An 18,188-nucleotide genomic window follows, 5' to 3' on the forward strand; every position below is an offset into this window, starting at 1 on the left:
GATTAGGACATTTCTTTCTGGCTGATTCCTGATTAAATTTGAACAAAGAACTTGACAGCTGTCGTGTCTCTGTTTCCATAACTCTTTCCTCAAATCGGAAAGTACCCAGCCTACCACATGAGGAAAGTGTGGAGAGCCATCTTGTGCAGATAACTTCAAAGTTAGCAAGAGGTGTGAATAAAATACATTATTTTATTCACTTTCTCCTCAGGCATACGGTCCATTTAAGGTGAAGGAGAGTAGGAAAATTTTAAGAGTCTGATTTATCATGGCATTTAAAAATAAGGATGTAAATAATAATGCTTGTTTCCCCTTCTCCCAATTCTTTTACTGTATTAAAAGGACAAAATATTCTCCTCATCCCAGATTCTCACCTCCAAGATAAATGTGGGTGAGGGTGACTGTATATCTAATTTTCACTCATAAATTGTGACTTGGTGGCATTAAATTCCTTCTGAGGTTTTTTTGGTCCAGAGAACATTGATTGGCCTTCTATCTCTTTATAGTATTTAAATTGTTGACACATACTTTGCTTTTTCAAAGGAAAATTATTTCAGAATAAAATTCTTATGTAATCTTTATGTTTTATACAGATCTGTTTCTCCTTTTTTAATAGGCAAGCATAAAATAATACCTTATAAACTAATTGCATCTGTTTATTGCTTTGGTTTTCTAGAAAGTGATAGCATACTTTCGTTTGCAGCAAGAAGTCTATTCATCTGCCAGTCTCCCTCATATTTCCTCTGACCAGAGAAAAACACAGTACAACTGCTGATGAAACACATGAGACATATTATATTTTAAGTATTTTATGCTTTTTCCTCTTTTTCACTCCCCTCCTGTGTGTCCTGCCTCCTCGTTGCTTTCTCTCTCTTCATTGAATGAGCAGTGCCGGTCACTGTGCACGCCACACGATCCCACCATCTGAGGCCAATAGAATAAAGGTCTGGGCTGGAGTTTAGTTAAAACATTACTCAGTACATGGGATCTGGCTTCCCCAGAAGCCGCAAAAGTAACCAGGTAATAATGCCCTCTGGTGGGTGTGGTCATGGCAGTGGCAATTAACTCCTCATGGAGAATCACGGAATTTCTCCATGAGAGGTAAGGGAAATGGGAAACAGCCTATTCTCCTTTATTTCCTACAGTGGTCAGTTTGGAGGTAGTTTTTGGTATGACCTCTTGGAAGACATCGCATGATGGAAAGACACAGATGTACCGCAGCTTTCTGAAACTCTCCCCATAGGTTGTGGTGAAATCCTGGCGGGTGCATTTGCTTCTCATCTTTCTCTACCTCAGTCTCTGTTCTCCTCACTCTCTCTGCTCTGCAAATACTTCAGCCAAGAAATCATTTGTACTTAAGCTTTGCTTTGGCTCAGTCTTCAAGAAAACTGAATATAAGACACAAGGGCAAGGAGTCACTTTTTTTCCCCCATCTGAGACAATCCTTCCATGAAATTGTGCTATGGAGTATGTAAGAGTCACCTACCCTATTGTGATGGTCAGAGAAAGCTTCTCAAAGGAAGTGAGAGATAGGCCATTATTTAAAGCAGGTTACTCAATAGCATTTAACCTATATGCCAATGTAATGATATATGATAACCTCAAAACCAGAACAAATGTTGGCACAATTATAATTTGATTTTACTCCATTAACAATAACAATACATTTTGTATTTTCACTCCAAAAAGAATGAAGGAAAACAGTAGAGAACATTTTATAGAGCATACATGAATCATCTGTTCCACAGACCATGAAATCAGAATGACTTGGATTCAAATTTTGGATTCTCTAGCTTGTGAAATTCTCTAAACCTCAGTTTTAGGTTTTGTGATTAGAAAAAAATAATAATTAAATAAAATGACTTTGCAAGAGCCAAATTAAATGAGAAGATATGTCAGAATATAGCAAGTGGGTAAACACTAAAAACACCATTTTCACTCTAATTTCTTATCTGGGTGGTGGTTGTCTTCTTTCATGAGGACCATGAGAATTATCTCTCACTAGCCATTTTTGGGGTTGGGAGCTTAGTCTCTCCTACTTTTTATGGGTTTGTTTAATTCATTCATTCTTCTGCAACTGTTTTTGATTACTGCACATATGATATGGCAGTAAACTACATAATGGAAAGTCTTTGTCCTTTTGGAGCTATGTTCTAGAAGATGGATGCTTTTCTGTTCCTTTAATCTTTTCCAAACCACAGGATTATTTTTCCCTACCCTAAAATGTGCTAAATTACCATTCATAAACAAAACAAAAATACTCCGTGTCTCTGTTCTTCTCTAACAATCTAATATATTTTATTTCAAGCCAAGATTCCACAGTCTGCAGATATTAGTCATTTTTCTGACCTCCATTAACTCCTCAACCTACTATAATAGAGCTTCTACCCTTCACATTTCTAATAAAACTGTGTTTTCCCCAGTTTACAAATTACCACTTAGTTTCAAAACATAATGAATCCTTTTCAGTTCTTGTCTCACTTGACCTCACTGCACTATTTAATTTGTGGTCCATTAATTTATTCTTGAAAATGGCATCCTTAGTTTCTGTGACACTACTCTCTACTAGTTTTCTCTCCATTCTTTTGGGCATTCAAGTTAAATATTGAATTTCAATTTCTTTGATTTTGTCTATCTGCTTAAGAATGTTTCTGCCCTAGGCCCTATTATCTTTTTCAGTGCACTACTCTTTTGGTCCCTGCACACAGGCATCTCTCCCCCACGCCGATACCACTTCAGGCGTATCTCCATCAGTCCATTTTTCTCTCTACGTGTTTAGCACCTCTGCACTGTGAGGTCCTGTGGGCAAGAGCAGAATTTTCATAAAGTTAGTATTATTAATTTCTTCGTTTTAAATATATTCTAGGCACTCCAGAAATGTGATTTTATATAACCTTAATTAAGTGAAATGAATAATGAGTGATTTTACTTACTCCCATGGCATATACTTTAACGAGTGATGTTACTCACTCCTGGATGCATACACCTCCTACCACTTCTGGTGCCTCCCTTACCCGTGTATCGTAAGATTCTTTCCTAAGGGAGCCACATGTCATACTCACAATGGGCTCAAAGTTATCATTGTAAAACAAGCTCAAATGTTGATAATTTCTTTTTTGTTTAAAATTTTTCATCTCCTCTTTTTCTAGGCTAAAACCTATACTCCTTAGCGGGAAATACAAATTTCTTCATTTTCTGACCTATGCCTAGAGGCTACATGTAATTTTTGTTTGTTGTTGTGATGTCCATTTTGAAGCATCTGCCTACGGAGGCTGTAATTCCCAGTTGTTCAGACACAAGCTTGGTGTTTTTGTGAGTTATTTTCTAGAAGTGATTAAACTCCATAATCAGCTCATTATAATCGGTTTGAGTAAGGTATGTTATTCTGTATAATATAAGTGAAACTGATTCATTTGATTAAAAGGCCTTACAAGTGAGGTTGAAGCTTCCTTGAAGAAGGAGAAATTCTGCCTACAGGCAGCACTTTCAACCTATGTCCCAAGCTCAAGCATGGCCTCCTGATGGCATGCCCTGTGGTCTTTGACACCTAGCTCCCTCAGTTGTGTAAACTAATTCCGTACAATAAATATCTTAGTATGTATTATTTAGTCATTCTGGTTCCCCAGAGAACCTTGACTGAAACAGATTTTGGTACTAAAGGTAGGTCTAGAGGAATAGAATCTTAATAATGAGTTTTCTGAATTGGCTTTGTGGGACACAAAATTAGTTCTTTAATTTCATTAGATTTAGAGATGCTGATTACTGTATTTATAGTGGGGAAGAGCGTACGGGTACCCGTGGCATAATAAGGCAATATATACACAAAATATCACCATTGGATACTCCTAACTAAACACTTACATGATACAAAATTCTGGGTGACCCTGTATTTGATACCTTAAAACATTTTTTAATTGATTTATTTGAAAGGGGTGGGAAGGGCAGAGGGAGAGAATCTTCAAGCAGACTCTGCTGAATGTGGAGCCCCATGAGGGGTTCTTCTTTTTTTTTTTTTTAAGATTTTATTTATTTATTCGACAGAGATAGAGACAGCCAGCGAGAGGGGGAACACAAGCAGGGGGAGTGGGAGAGGAAGAAACAGGCTCATAGTGGAAGAGACTGATGTGGGGCTCGATCCCATAATGCCAGGATCACACCCTGAGCCGAAGGCAGACGCTTAACTGCTGTGCCACCCAGGCACCCCCCCCATGAGGGGTTCTATCCAACCACCTTGGGATCATGACCTGAGCCGAAACCAAGAGTTGGATGCTTAGCCAACTGAGCCACCCAGGCACCCAAAAACATTTTTATCAAACTAATAATGAACATAATGAGGTTTGCTGGTTGCTACTAATTGAGCTGGACAATGTGGAAAAAGAAAATGAGCTCAGAGATTCAAATCCTTACTCAAGTTCTACATGCCTGGCCTAAAAAATTCCATATCTTCCCTGTAAGAAACCCTTTTATCCTTTAGCCACAGGACTGAGATTTCTTAAAATTAGAGTCTAATCTTACAAGTGGCTGAATTACAATACAAATTCTATTTTGCTTTGCAGGGTCTCTTCTGTTAAAGCAAGGACACTGATTGAGAAAGAAGGAGATCCTAAAAATTGTAATTGGACAAATGGACAGATCATGATAAAGCTGGGGACACTGCAGAAATGTATGGCAATGGCTGGTTGATGATGTTGTATCTAGGAAAATGAAAGATGGATGTATACGAAATTCTATAACCAGAAAATTAGGTCTGTTCTAGAACAGAAGACTAACTTAAATACTCCAAACAAATTTATAGTGATAATCTTTCCCAGCCTCTCCAAAGGGAACCATGGCCATTAATCGGATGACTGTGCATTGGGGAAAGTAAAATCATCAGATCTTTCAGTGATTATTGGATGGTGGCTCTGAACTGACATTAGTTCAGAAGACCCAAAACATTACTCTGGTGTACCAGAGTAAAGGCTTATAGAAGTCAGATGATTGATGGAGTTTCAGCTTAGGTCCCCCAGCCCATTGCATGATTATTTCCCCAGTTTCGGAATACATAACTGGAATGCATATACTCAGCAACTGGCCAGATCCCCACATTGGTTCCCTGATCCAAAGAAAGTATGGTATGGAAGGAAATGCCAAGTAGAAGTCCTTAAGACTGTATCTATATACAATGGTTAACCCAAAGCAGCACTATCTCTTTTAATGCAAAGGAAAAACTGTCGCACTCCTAGTGTAAAATCTTTGGATTTGGGAGGCAACATATTCCTCATTTGGATGTTCCATTCTGCTCGATTTATCGAGTGACCTGAAAAGCTGTTAGCTTTGAGTGGTGCCCAGAGAGAGAATGATCTGCAACAGGCTTAGGCTGGCTGGTCTGCAAAATATTTTACTCCTTGGCTCTATGTTACAGCAGATCCAAAGATGCTTGCAGTATCAGTGGTAGGGACGCTGTGGGGAGCCCATGGCAGGCCCTGGTGGTTGCATCACAGTTGAGAAACAGGTTTTAGTTTGCTACTGGGCCCTAGCAGAGACTGAAAGTTCAGTTGCTTATTATGAACAGCATGTTGTCTGATGAAACAAGTCATAAATATGAACGTGCACAGCAATACTTCATTATTAAATGGAAGTGCTAGATAAGAGATAAGCCTCCAGCTGGCCTCAAAGGCACAAATAACTAGCAATTGCAAGTGGAAAAAAATATCAGTGTCTCCCACTTCTGCTATGTTACCTTCTCTCTCCAGACTGTACCTGTGGCTTCATTAGGGATTCCCTGTGGCAGAGAAAACTTGAGCCCGGTTTACAGGGAGTTCTGATTGGTATTCAGGTACCCTCTGGAAGTGGACAGCTAAGCACCACAGCCTCTTTATGGATTGTCCCCAGAGGACCCAGGTGAAGGGAAATCCTCACTGTGGGCAGAACTACCTGTATAACTGAAGAAATCCCTAATGCCTCATGCACGTTTCCTCATCTGTGAAGAGAATAAAAATAATACCCATGGCATGAATATTTTTAGAAAATTATTTGAGACGATACATATAAGGCATTTAGGACATGTGTTACATTGTAACCACGTAATATTTTTGCTATTATTATGTATTATTATTTCATAAAGTTCTTTGTTTCTTCTTAAATATTGTATATTAATATTGTCAAAAATTTCTAGTTTAAGAATTACTTAGATTTTGACAGAAGGAGCTTGTGAATTGGTAGACAGAACTGACCTCTCAGATTTCACACGAGGGCCTGATAAATTGAAAGTTACCTAAATGTTAGCCAGACATATATGATTGATAAAATTGAACTATATCATTGAATGAAAAATGCACTGTTATGTAAGTTCACTTAAAAATTAAATATACAGAGTCTAATTGGATTGGATATTTATAATAATAAATGACTCACCAACTTTTTGTTTTGTTTTGGATGTGCAGAGTATGTTATCTATAGCAGCATAAGGGTCAGACATAAAAAGAGAACAACAAATATAAAAAATAAGTGCTTGAAGGTTTGAATTAAATCAATAAAAGATAACTTAAAACTGACATCCTTTTAAAATACCATTATGAAACAAGAATTCACAACAGGAGTTAAAAATGTCAACCGCAAAGAATGAATTTCTTTGCTCTTGTCGATGTAACAAAAGGCCTAAAATATTGTTTTGAGTACATTCAATCTTTTCATATTTAAAAATATCTCAATGGTTGAAAAATTACTATTATCCTAATTTAAAAGCATATTACACATACACTCTTTATGCTTTCATATTATGGGCATTTTGCATATCTCCGTAGATTTTGACAGGCATTGTTAAGAGCTGAAATTATCTGCTGGGGTGTAAAGAACTTCTAAAAAACTTTTCTCTGAAAGAGGGCATGTTCTCTTCTCCTGTGGATTTAGATTTTCGTGTGTGAGGCTGAGTTTTTAAACGGTTTTGTCCATTTTGTAAACATGAGAAGTCAAACCTGGGAACAGAAGTCAGCGTGCTGAGGTTGGCAGAGGGGAAGAATTAGTATAATCTGTTCCTCGATGATATTTTTGAGCTCCTTAGCTAATTAACCCTAAAATTGCCTTCTCTCTCAATCTTTTTTAATTGAATTAACACATTTGCCTTATTTTAATACATTTCTAGTTATTTTCATTTACCTGTTAATTGGCCAAAATATCCTAAATGATACATATTCCAGAAGACATCCAAATCTGAATATTCTAACCCATCTCCAAGCTGTTATTATGCTTGTTATCTAGAACACTTGGTAATCCATAAGCTAAATCCTGAGGGCAGAATTGCACAAGTACCTGAGACCTGCATGGAAGATATTTGGGGGCATTGGCCGGCAACCTTACAGGAGTCAGGTAAGGAGAAAAGACAGTATTTCTGTGTGGGAGTCCATAATACCAAATTCCGCGGAGCTTGCTGGGATTTGGTGACTGGATTCAGAATTTTTGCTTTCAGAAATGTACCAATGGAGACCAATGAGGCAAAGCTGATAAATCTTGCTTATTTAAAAATTAAGATGTCCTAGGAAGGAAGTACAATTATGAGGTGGGTACGGCTAACTGTTAGAAAATGATGTCATAGTTTTCCTGATCAGACATGCATATCTTGGTATCCTATTCATACATAAAAATATAACTATTATATGTAACTTAATATATGACCTAATACAGCCAAATATAACTTCTATGAGACCACTTGAATGTTGACTGTATGGAACTTTTGTTTCACGTATGGTATTTTGGGGGCAATTGTTTATTCAACCTCAGAATCACTGTAACTGTGAATCTCCTTATCAGATATTTACATATTTGATTTCATTTTGCTAGAATACTAAAATTATTAATTATATATACTATAACAATAAATATATATAATATACTTATTATATGTAATATATAAACATAATATAATTATATATAATATAAAATTTATATAATTATATAATATGTGAAAATAAATTAATATTTGTATATTAACTTCATATTATATAAGGTAATTAATTCACTTATTAGTTCTAGAAAATGGTTGAGGGAAAAATTTTTCTCTTGTTTCCTCACAGCTTAAAGTACTAAGGAAAACTTTGAAAAAAAGGGTTAAGGAAAAATTTATTTTCTTTACCTGAATTCTAGCAGGGGTGGATTATTGTATTTGGTATTCACTATAGCTTTATTAGGTTAGTCTCATGATCAGTTTTTTTTTTTTAAATGATGATTCAACCTACACTTAAAATGTTCCTTTATTTTCTTTTCAATTCTTTCATTAACTCTGCCAAATCACCTTTCCCCATCATTTATGTGTTTTGTTATATATATTTTCAGTTTCATACTGAGGAAGCCAAATAATAATGAAACTAGTTTAAGAACATAAAATGAATAAATAAAAGATATCTGGTTAACTTTATAGTGGAATTTTCAGAAGAAAGAAAGAGAAAAAGAAAATCACAAAAAGATTCAACTTGAGCTAAAATTAATTCACTTGGCCAGTTACTGTGTTTTTAATTTGTTCTCTATGCCAATTAGAAAGCTATAGGATATGTTTCAGGCATCTGAACAAAAATTCTATTTTTTTAAAAAATAGGTAAGTAGAGGTAAAGATTTAAAGAAATTTAAATGTAATTTTGCTGTTTTTTTCTACTGTGAGTAAAAGAGGTTTTGTTGCATTTGTGGCATTCAATTATAATGGGCTCTGGATCATGTCAAATAATTTTGTGACATAGCCTATCTTTACAAATATGAAACTTTACCCTATCTTGTATAGATGCTATCATTTCTGAACATATTTAAGGTAATTGTAGGAAGTCATAAATCATGATGATAATATTTCACAGATTTCACCTATTGTTAGTCATTTTAGATTTAGCTGAATTTACTTGTTGAATAATTTTTTCTATTTATTTGTCCCCACTCAACTTTTTTATTACACACGATAAAAAATAAATACACATTTGAGACTAGTATACTTAATGTTATTATATGCCAATTGTCCTTCAATTAAAAAAAACTCGTATAATTTTTTGGTATTTGAGAGAAGTTGTTTTTTTCTGCTGTAGCATTTTACAACAGAACTGAATCAAATTAAAAGTACTTCTTGTAAGTTTTTCAATCTAGAACACACCATAAAACTTTGTTCCTTTCACTCTACTTCCAGTATTTACTTCACTTTCCTTGAAAGTATAAAGGTTTTTTTCCCCCTGAATATCTTCTTTCAAAGTATACATTTCTGCTATCTCTAATACACTGCTTTTCTGACCAACTATGTAAAGTTAACATGTTTCCTTTTTGTAGGTTGATTCATGTCCTTGGTTTACTCATCCTTAAGCACAGACAGCTCTTCCAGGTTTGCAATCATGAAATAGTAACATGAATAAGTTTTTTCTAATCTCTTCTCATTTCCTTTGACATGTGGCAAGACCAGACAATAAGTCCAAATCCTTCCAGCACAGGCACAAATAACAGAACATTTCAAAATTTTTCTTTGAATTCTACATCATGTTAAACATTAAATGTGATATAATAGTTAAATTTTCATGTCATCTTTAAATTTTATTTGAGTTATTCTGTCTAAATTCTAATGTTCATTTACATATGACGTTGTTGCCATTCCCTATCTTCATGTAGTTGAACATTTGTTTTTGTTTTGAGGATGTGTTTCAGAAAAGTGCGTTTAACAAATTTTCATTATTGTCCTATTTTTCCTAAAAATATGTCTTGATGTAGATAAAAGTCTAACTTCTTTAAAATATGTTGTGGTCTTTTTGGCAATTTAAACATAGGACATATACTTTCTTGTTCTGTGCATATGCTGCAAATAATAAAATACTTGTATATATACAGTATGTGTCTGGTGTAATTGAATACTAAAAATAGATTCAATGTAATTTTGGCTATAATGTATATTTAACCAACATATTATACAGAAACATAATCCTACTGTATTTTTTCTGAAGTCATATCAGAAATCATTGAAATTTAAATATTTAATAGATGTAAGGTCAACATGTGATTATAAAGGGGATGTATAACTACAGAGAGAAAATATTGCTTGGGAAGATAATGAAAATTTTACATTATAGAAGAATAACATCTTATTTTGAGAATTTACTCTACTTTGCACAATTATCTGAAAAACTGAAATGTCAGTGTATCAATGGAAATAGAATACAACTACAAATAATTTTGTATAATATAAATGTATAATCATACAAATCAACATAGCCTGTTTTGTCATTTTAAATTCTTATTTGTATTTTCATTCACTATGTAACATATGAGACAGAGAAATGGACAGTAAACATAAATAATTTTATCCATTGAATTATGTCTGTCTTTGATTTATGTAGTAGTAGTATTTGATATCGCTAGAGATAAGTATATACTCTCCAGAATGAAAAGTTAGCAATAGCTACCATTGTGCATGGTAATAATTTCTAATTATTCCTTTCAAACGACTTGAATTTTTGTCTAAATAATGAGGTGGGGAAAAATTATTGAGTTCTCTAGCCAACGAGATGTCAATAGCAGGTTTATCATATGAAAAAGAGAGTGGAGAATAAGAGTAGATGTCCTAAAACAGATTGTTTCAATAACTTTTTCTTCTCCTCTATATTGCAGTGAAACTCGATAATAATGTGTATCAATTTAAACAACACACACACACGCACACACACTTCCACCTAGAAATTGGCTTTCAAAATGTTCTCACTGAATCAAACTTACTCAAATCTGTTTATTTAAGTAATCATAAACTACCTGATTTCTTCTGTTAAACAAAAAATACAACTTACAGACTTCATTTCTCTGTTATTTTGAAAGTAATTTGAACATCTTAATTTCTTCAGTGAGGAGATATATGTTTGGAATTCCAAGTGAGCTCAGTAAGTACCACATAGGAAATAGTTTATTATTCAATATCTACGGCAATCATAATTTACATGTGCAATGACACTTAAGTATTGTAAATATTATACTTAAGTCCTATAATGAATTGTGTGTTCTAATTTGTTATTTTGCTTTCACTGATTGTTAGAAACATATAATACAGCAAAAGAAATTATTCTTGCAATCTGCTTTTGTTGGAAACAAATATTTATACAGCACCCACTTATAATTCATCCTTTTCACAAGAGCACAATGCTTCATTATTATACTAAACTAATGTACTAAGTGTTTAAATAATACTGTTCAACAGGTATATTAACATAATACTTTTTGAAGGGTTTCTCTATGTTGTGTTTTATTAAAATGTGTACATATGTTCAAAGTATTTTAATGTATTCATTAAAAGTAGTTATATTTTCCTAGCAAATATTTCCCCAAGTTTAATGGTTTCATTTATATATGAGATTATTTTATCAATGTACTTATGGTCTGTAACAAATATTTTTTCTTTTCTATTCTTGTGAATTTTATTTTATTGTGTCTCTTCCTCGCAGTCCTTCATGCCATAAAAACGGTAATTATTCTTGGAATTCTTCTTTACCTTCCATCGTTCATTTACCAAAATTGCCAGTTCTAACTCCCAAATTATCTAGGATACTTCCTTTTCTCCAATTCCTCTACTATTACACTAGTCAAAGAAACCATTATCTCTCACTTAGGCAAGTTTAAAACCCATTTTTCTCCCTTCTTGTAATCATCCAAACTTATTGTATAAACTTTCTATCCTTCAGCCAAAACTCGATATAGTTTCCTAGTCAGGTTTAGCCCTTCTTAGGGGTTAATCTTCTCTCTCACTGATACATATAATAGCACAGTATTTCAGAAAAGTAATCATGTATCCAGTAAGATACAAGTATGTAAGTAAGCATGTCTACTGTATAAGTCATTTGTGAATAGAATTCATTTACTTTATGATAATGTAACCACTCCATGTAGACCTCCCCACTATAATGATGTATTTATTTTTGGAGGGTGGTCGATGGGAAATATACGTTTTTATGTTGGAGCTTGGGGAAAGAAAGAAAGTTAAGTCTTCAGCTTCTATGGTGGGAAGTCAATAGAAAATGCCTGAAGGATCAATCAAGCACAGTCTCTGGAGATATGGAAGTAAATCACAAAAACTCAGCTAACAGATTTGAAAATAGTTACCTGGGGAAGAAAAAAATAAGCGAAATGAAGGAAACCTATTGACTGTCTTTTTTCTTAACAAACCTTATAAAACTGGTTGTCTCTTTACATGGGTGTATAACTTTGACAAATTTAATAATTATAATGATTGAAATCACAAGGTGCAGAAAATAACATCACCATCTCTATAAAAACCTTGAGGTATATATCACTTTCCAGAGCAGATGTGTCATAGGCAATCAAAGTAACAATTATTAGGACACTAATTGGAATAAAAGACGAATAAACTTTAACTTGCAACCAATTCATATGTGTAATGAAAAAATGATTATTCAGTGGGAAATGTGGTTGATAAATCAGAGAACTGAATATGCTTGTAAATTCTTTGATGATGCATGTATATTGTATTTGGCCTGAAGTGGTGTTAATAAGACCACTGGAGAAATGTGGTGGAGAGAATTCCTTTTAAGTATCAAGTGAATTAACATTTAATCTTCTTGATTTAGTCGATTCTCTCCTTTGTTCTTTTCACAAAATAAATTAATTTGTCTCAAATAAAGTTTAATGTATTTTTATAGAGTGAAGATTTGTTTTTGGAATATGTGTTTCTCCTGCTCTGTCCTTTGGAATATATCAGATGGAAATTTTCATTTGACATTCTAACATCAAAGAATGTGTGCTAAAAGCATTTGGGGAACTACATACTAATCAGGAACTTAATAAGAGAATGATAAGATTGCTTTGTTGAATGCAAAACTGACTAATACCTCATAGGGCAATAAACTTGGGGAGTTATCCTTTCACCAGAAAGAAATAACTTGCACCTTTACCAGATAGAAATATACAAAGTAATATGTGATTTACTTAATTAATTATTTTACATTCATTGAATGGAATTTCTACTATTAAAGAGGAGGGAGCTTAGACATCTGATGCCTGGCCCCTTTGATTCACATGTATTTCTATTTTCTATCAGAAAGCCCCTTTGCATCCACCTTAGATTGGATGCATTTCCTGTTTGCCATATTCTGAATTTATTTATGCTCTACAGTTAGGAAATCCAGAAAGCTTTTCCAGACTAAGAAAGCCTTAACTCTCAGAATATGACTCAACTTCATCTACCTCTTTTTTTCTTTTTGCATTTCTGTACTCCTAATCTTCCCTCATACAAAATGAAAGTGTCACACTCATTAAGACAAGGGATACATACAAGAATATATAAAAAATAAAACCATGTGATAGGACATATTAAATGTCCTACATAATTTTAGTTCCACGTATGTAATCCGTAGTATTTTCAAGAGTTAAGAGTTATTATCCCATTTCACATATGAGGAAACATGGGAAAATAAGGTTGAAGTACTTGGCCCAAATCATAAAGAAAATAAAAGTGCAGCAATGTCTCTGATAAAAAGCTCCCGCCCCCAACAGGCTACGCTGATTTTCAAAGGATCTCTTGATTCAGATCTTAAATGTGACATGTAGTTGACAGAAAACATGTCTAGTCTTCTTTTAATTTTCTAATTATCCTTTCTGACCTCGAAGATACACATGCTTTATTAAAAAGACTAAATCAACAACTCCATCAACCAAGCCAAGGGCAACAAAATAAAAACTTCACGAAGAGTGGAAAACCTTGTACCTATTATCACTTATTTCTGAGTGTATATTCTAGTAAGATATTCAATAATCATATTCTCACCAGACAGCTTTGTTGATGTTTTTAGAAAATTTAAGTTACAAAGGTAAATTCATTAGCTTATTTTCATTATTTGCAGTTATCATATGAATTATTTAAACTGAAGTTTCTCTTAAGCTGATAATAAAAAATATGGCATTTGCTATTTAAATACTTGATCAATGATCTCAATTTGCCTGTAAAAGGAATTGCAGATTTAAAAACTGTTTATTAAACCACACTATAATATGTACACTGACAATTCGATGGATAATCTATCTTAAGTATAGATAAGTCTATACATAGTAAAAAATAATAAATTCAATTCAGTATAATAAATTCAATTTAACACCTTTTTAATACTGTTTCGATGCTAATAATGTTATTGTTGTCTCTGAGGGGTCCTTTAATTAATAGAATTCCTCCTCTGCACCTGGTGTCTAAGTAACCAAGGATGCAAATAAATAACAGATGGAAGTCCACACATCAGTTTTGGAGAGCATGGCTTAGTTTGGAACCAAATGGGTCAGCTAAGTGAACTCCAGAATTGGCAGATAAACCTCATTCCTAGACTGTACTGTACTTAGACTAACCCCTTGTGTAAACAATGTGAAGAATGGAACTAGTAAAGGAGAATAAATCCTAATTGCATACAAACCAACCCCACATTTCCAAATTTGTCAATAAATTCTGTCTGTGCACTCCCAAAGGAGCCTAGGGAGCTTGTATTAGGTTTAGGAAAGGTTTCTTTTCATGGATGGAAATCAGGAGATTTGATTTAGATTATTATAATTATAAGCATCATTACCTGCATGCAATATTCCTTACCAAGACTGGAGATTTGGGAAGACTCTGGTAAGAGATGTAGGCAAAGCCAAACTTTATTTAAAAAATAATAGAAGGTAAACCAATGAATGAAACTTTCACCCCCCACCTTAAAAAATCAAGTATATTTGCAAAGAGATATGAATTGTGAATTAAAATAGTATCCTGATATCCATGATATGAATTTCTCTTGTTATAAAAGAAATCTTTGCTTGAGATATTTTTCTCCAAATTGATTGAAGACTGTGTGGAAAAATCAAATTTTTTAAATAAATGGGTTGATACGTTTAATAGAACTGTCAGGAAGTACTAAAACAATCGATGTAAAAATTATTCAATTTTTTTAAACAAAGACGAATATATTGAAAAGTCATTGTTACTTATTTTTTCATCTCTGATGTATTTTCTCTAATTTGATGTTAGTTATTCCCGTTCCATAGAGATTCCTTTCACTCACTCAAATAGTCCAGAGTTGTTATGATGTGCACAGTAGTGACTTTACTATGTAGGTATTGATACTCTTTCTGATTTTTCAGGGAGTAAATTCAAATTTAGATGTAAACTTGTCTTATAAATATTACATTTAAAATACTTGATTATAAATTATCAAGGAGATACTATTTTATTATCACTTACTACCACGATTGCTGACCAGGGGTTTTTCCTGCAATTCCTTGGTGTTGTGATAAATTTGTATACTGAAGGGTTGGTATGATAAGTATATCCATTCTTCTCCATATATTTCGTTGGTTCCATATCTTTAAACTTCTTTATTATTACATAATATTCACGAGTAGTACTGATTACTACTAAGTGGAGCAGATATAATGCTTCTTTAGTTATAAATATAAATTAAAATTTCTCCTTTTTGTTATTGATCCATTCTTTTTTATTTTCCCTAACACTCCTTCCAACTTTCTATCCCATCTCTATATGGAAAATAATACATAGATTGATGCTTCATTGGAGGAAGAATTTTATATTGATTTTGCATTTTATTGCAAAAGTTTTCTTGTCACTAGGCATTATAATTCCCTCATTTTTTTTCTTTTTTTATTCTGTTCACATAAGCCATATCACAATTTCCTATGTGGTAAAACGTTCAGTACTTAAAACCACATGCTCTCATATTCATTAGCATTCAATTAAACCATACCTAGGGCACATTACCAAAGATAACTATTCTTTTTCTTTTCTTTCTTTTTTTTTTTTTTTGGTCACATGTTTCCATTACTGAAAATAATTTCTTTGGTTTTAAACTTGATATCCAGCTGTGCCTAACTTCAGTAATTCTCTATTATAGAAGACATTACTGGGAGCCATTTGATTTATTTCTATCAGGTGGCAAAAGATGAATTAACAATGTCATAACACCCAATTTGTGGTATTAAATTGTTGAGGAACAAATGCATCCCTCAACCGGAAATTGACAGCTTTAGCATTAAATTGAACTAATCATTACTCAAATTCACAATAGCCTCCATTTCCTCAAGCTCTATTAAGTCATTAAGATGCCATGACAATTTTCTCCATAGGTGTGGAAAACCAGATCCTTGCCTATGGCAGACTTAATTAAGATAACAGCTGGATAGTACATTTAAAAGGGAGAAATCCAAGACATGATAATGTTTCCCAAGTGCCCCAAAGTAGTTGGGGAGTGGCCTAGTTTTTGTTATCTTATTCCAATTTTGTTGCTTGGAGGTTATCTATTTTATAGGTGCTTGCTAAATATGTAACCAAATTCTGATTGAAAGAAGTTAATCATAACTTTTAAATGACATACATATTTATCTGTATTCAAATTATTTTAAACTTAGAGTTTATGGTTTTACTGAGAGCTATCAATACATGTATATACCTTTGCTATTGCATTTGTTTTTCCCCACTAAATGGTCTACTTTTCTCTCTTCCTCCCATGGTTCGACATAATCATTCCCAGAACAGTTTCTTAGACTTTCTGGCAAGGGGAGAGGAAGAACAACTAAGCCATTTAAATTGTATTGTGATGTTGAAACTATTGCTGGCTTACAATAGTTTTGGGTGTTCACAGCAGCACCTCTCCCTTCAGGAAGTAAACTGCCTTGACTTTTTTTTTTTTTTTTAGATTTGATTTATTTGACAGAGAGAGAAAGAGAGAGAGAGAGAGAGAGAGCACAAGCAGGAGGGGCAGCAGGCAGAGGGAGAGAGAGAAGCAGACCCCCTGCTGAGCGGAGAGCCTGATGCAGGGCTCTATCCCAGGACCCCAAGATCATGACCTAAGCTAAAGGCAGATGGTTTTTTGTTTTTTTTAATAATATTTTGTATTATATTATGTTAGTCACCATACAGTACATCCCTAGTTTTAGATATAAAGTTCCATGATTCATTACTTGCGTATAACACGCAGTGCACCATGTAATACGTGCCCTCCTTACTACCCATCACCAAACTGAGGGCTTCAGAGGGGAGGGAGGTGGGGGAATGGGATAGGCTGATGATGGGTAAAGGCAGATGGTTAATCGACTGAGCCACCCAGGTGCCCCAAAGTTTCTGAATAGGGGTGCCTGGGTGGTTCAGTGGGTAGAACGTGTGACTCTTTTTAAAAATTTTTTATATATATTTTTAAAGATAGATTGATTGATTTGAGAAAGAGAGAGCATGAGCGGGATGGGGAGGGGCAGAGAAAGAAGCAGACTTCCTGCTGAGCAAGGACCCTGATGTGAAGCCCAGGACCCTGAGATCATAACCTGAGCCAAAGGCAGATGCTTAACCGAGCCACCCAGTTTCTCCAGCCTTAACATTTTTTTGAACAGCAAGATATAATAGAGAGTTTTCTGAACCTATGAAGTACAAGAAACTTGATCTTTTGCAAACAATTCAAAGTTCTTCATTTGAGTCTAGAATTGGCGTTTAGGGCAGAGTATTTTTTATTCATAATCTCAATTTAAATCTGACCTTATTAAAATTCTTCCTTTCTATAACATACAAAAACATTACAAAATCAGTGTTTCTGACTCTTTCCAGAATTCTCTTAGACAAAATCCAAGAGAATTAGAAAATCATATTTTTTTCCAAATATTTCCAATACTTGCAACTCTTCCTAACCAGTCCCTCTCTGTGTATAAGAATTAGGTTCTGAATTGCCTAGTCAATAAATCTGCCTTCTGGGAAATTGTTAATGATTCTATGTGGGAATTTCAGATATGCCCTGCTTTGGAATAGAGCTTTCATCAGGTGTTTGGATATCTTGTTGTTGTTGTTTTTTTATATATACTATTAAATAATTGCTCTAGTGTCCATCTTATTATGCTTTTACATTTACCATTTTTACTAATAAATTGTTTTTGAGTTTTCATGTCTTATTTATTCTTCTATGAGTTAAGTCCTTATTTTATGGAATCTAACACGTTGAGTGAATATATTAAAAATACATGAATTGATTATATTTGTTCAGTTAAAAAGAGTCATAAATATATTGTGTTACACAACAAATTGCCCCCAAAAATCTCTTTAGGTTAGATCAACTGATTGTTTCGCAAACTGTATTGTATTGGTGGAGGTTTCTGTGAACTGTCCTGCATAAACAACCACCCCGACCTGCATGCACGCAGGTAGACTAAAGAATGTTCTTGTGAGCCTTGTGCTGCAT

Source organism: Ursus americanus, chromosome 15 (genome assembly GCF_024610735.1).
Source record: "Ursus americanus isolate L20-20 chromosome 15, mUrsAme1.1.p, whole genome shotgun sequence".
NCBI classification, from domain to species: domain Eukaryota; kingdom Metazoa; phylum Chordata; class Mammalia; order Carnivora; family Ursidae; genus Ursus; species Ursus americanus.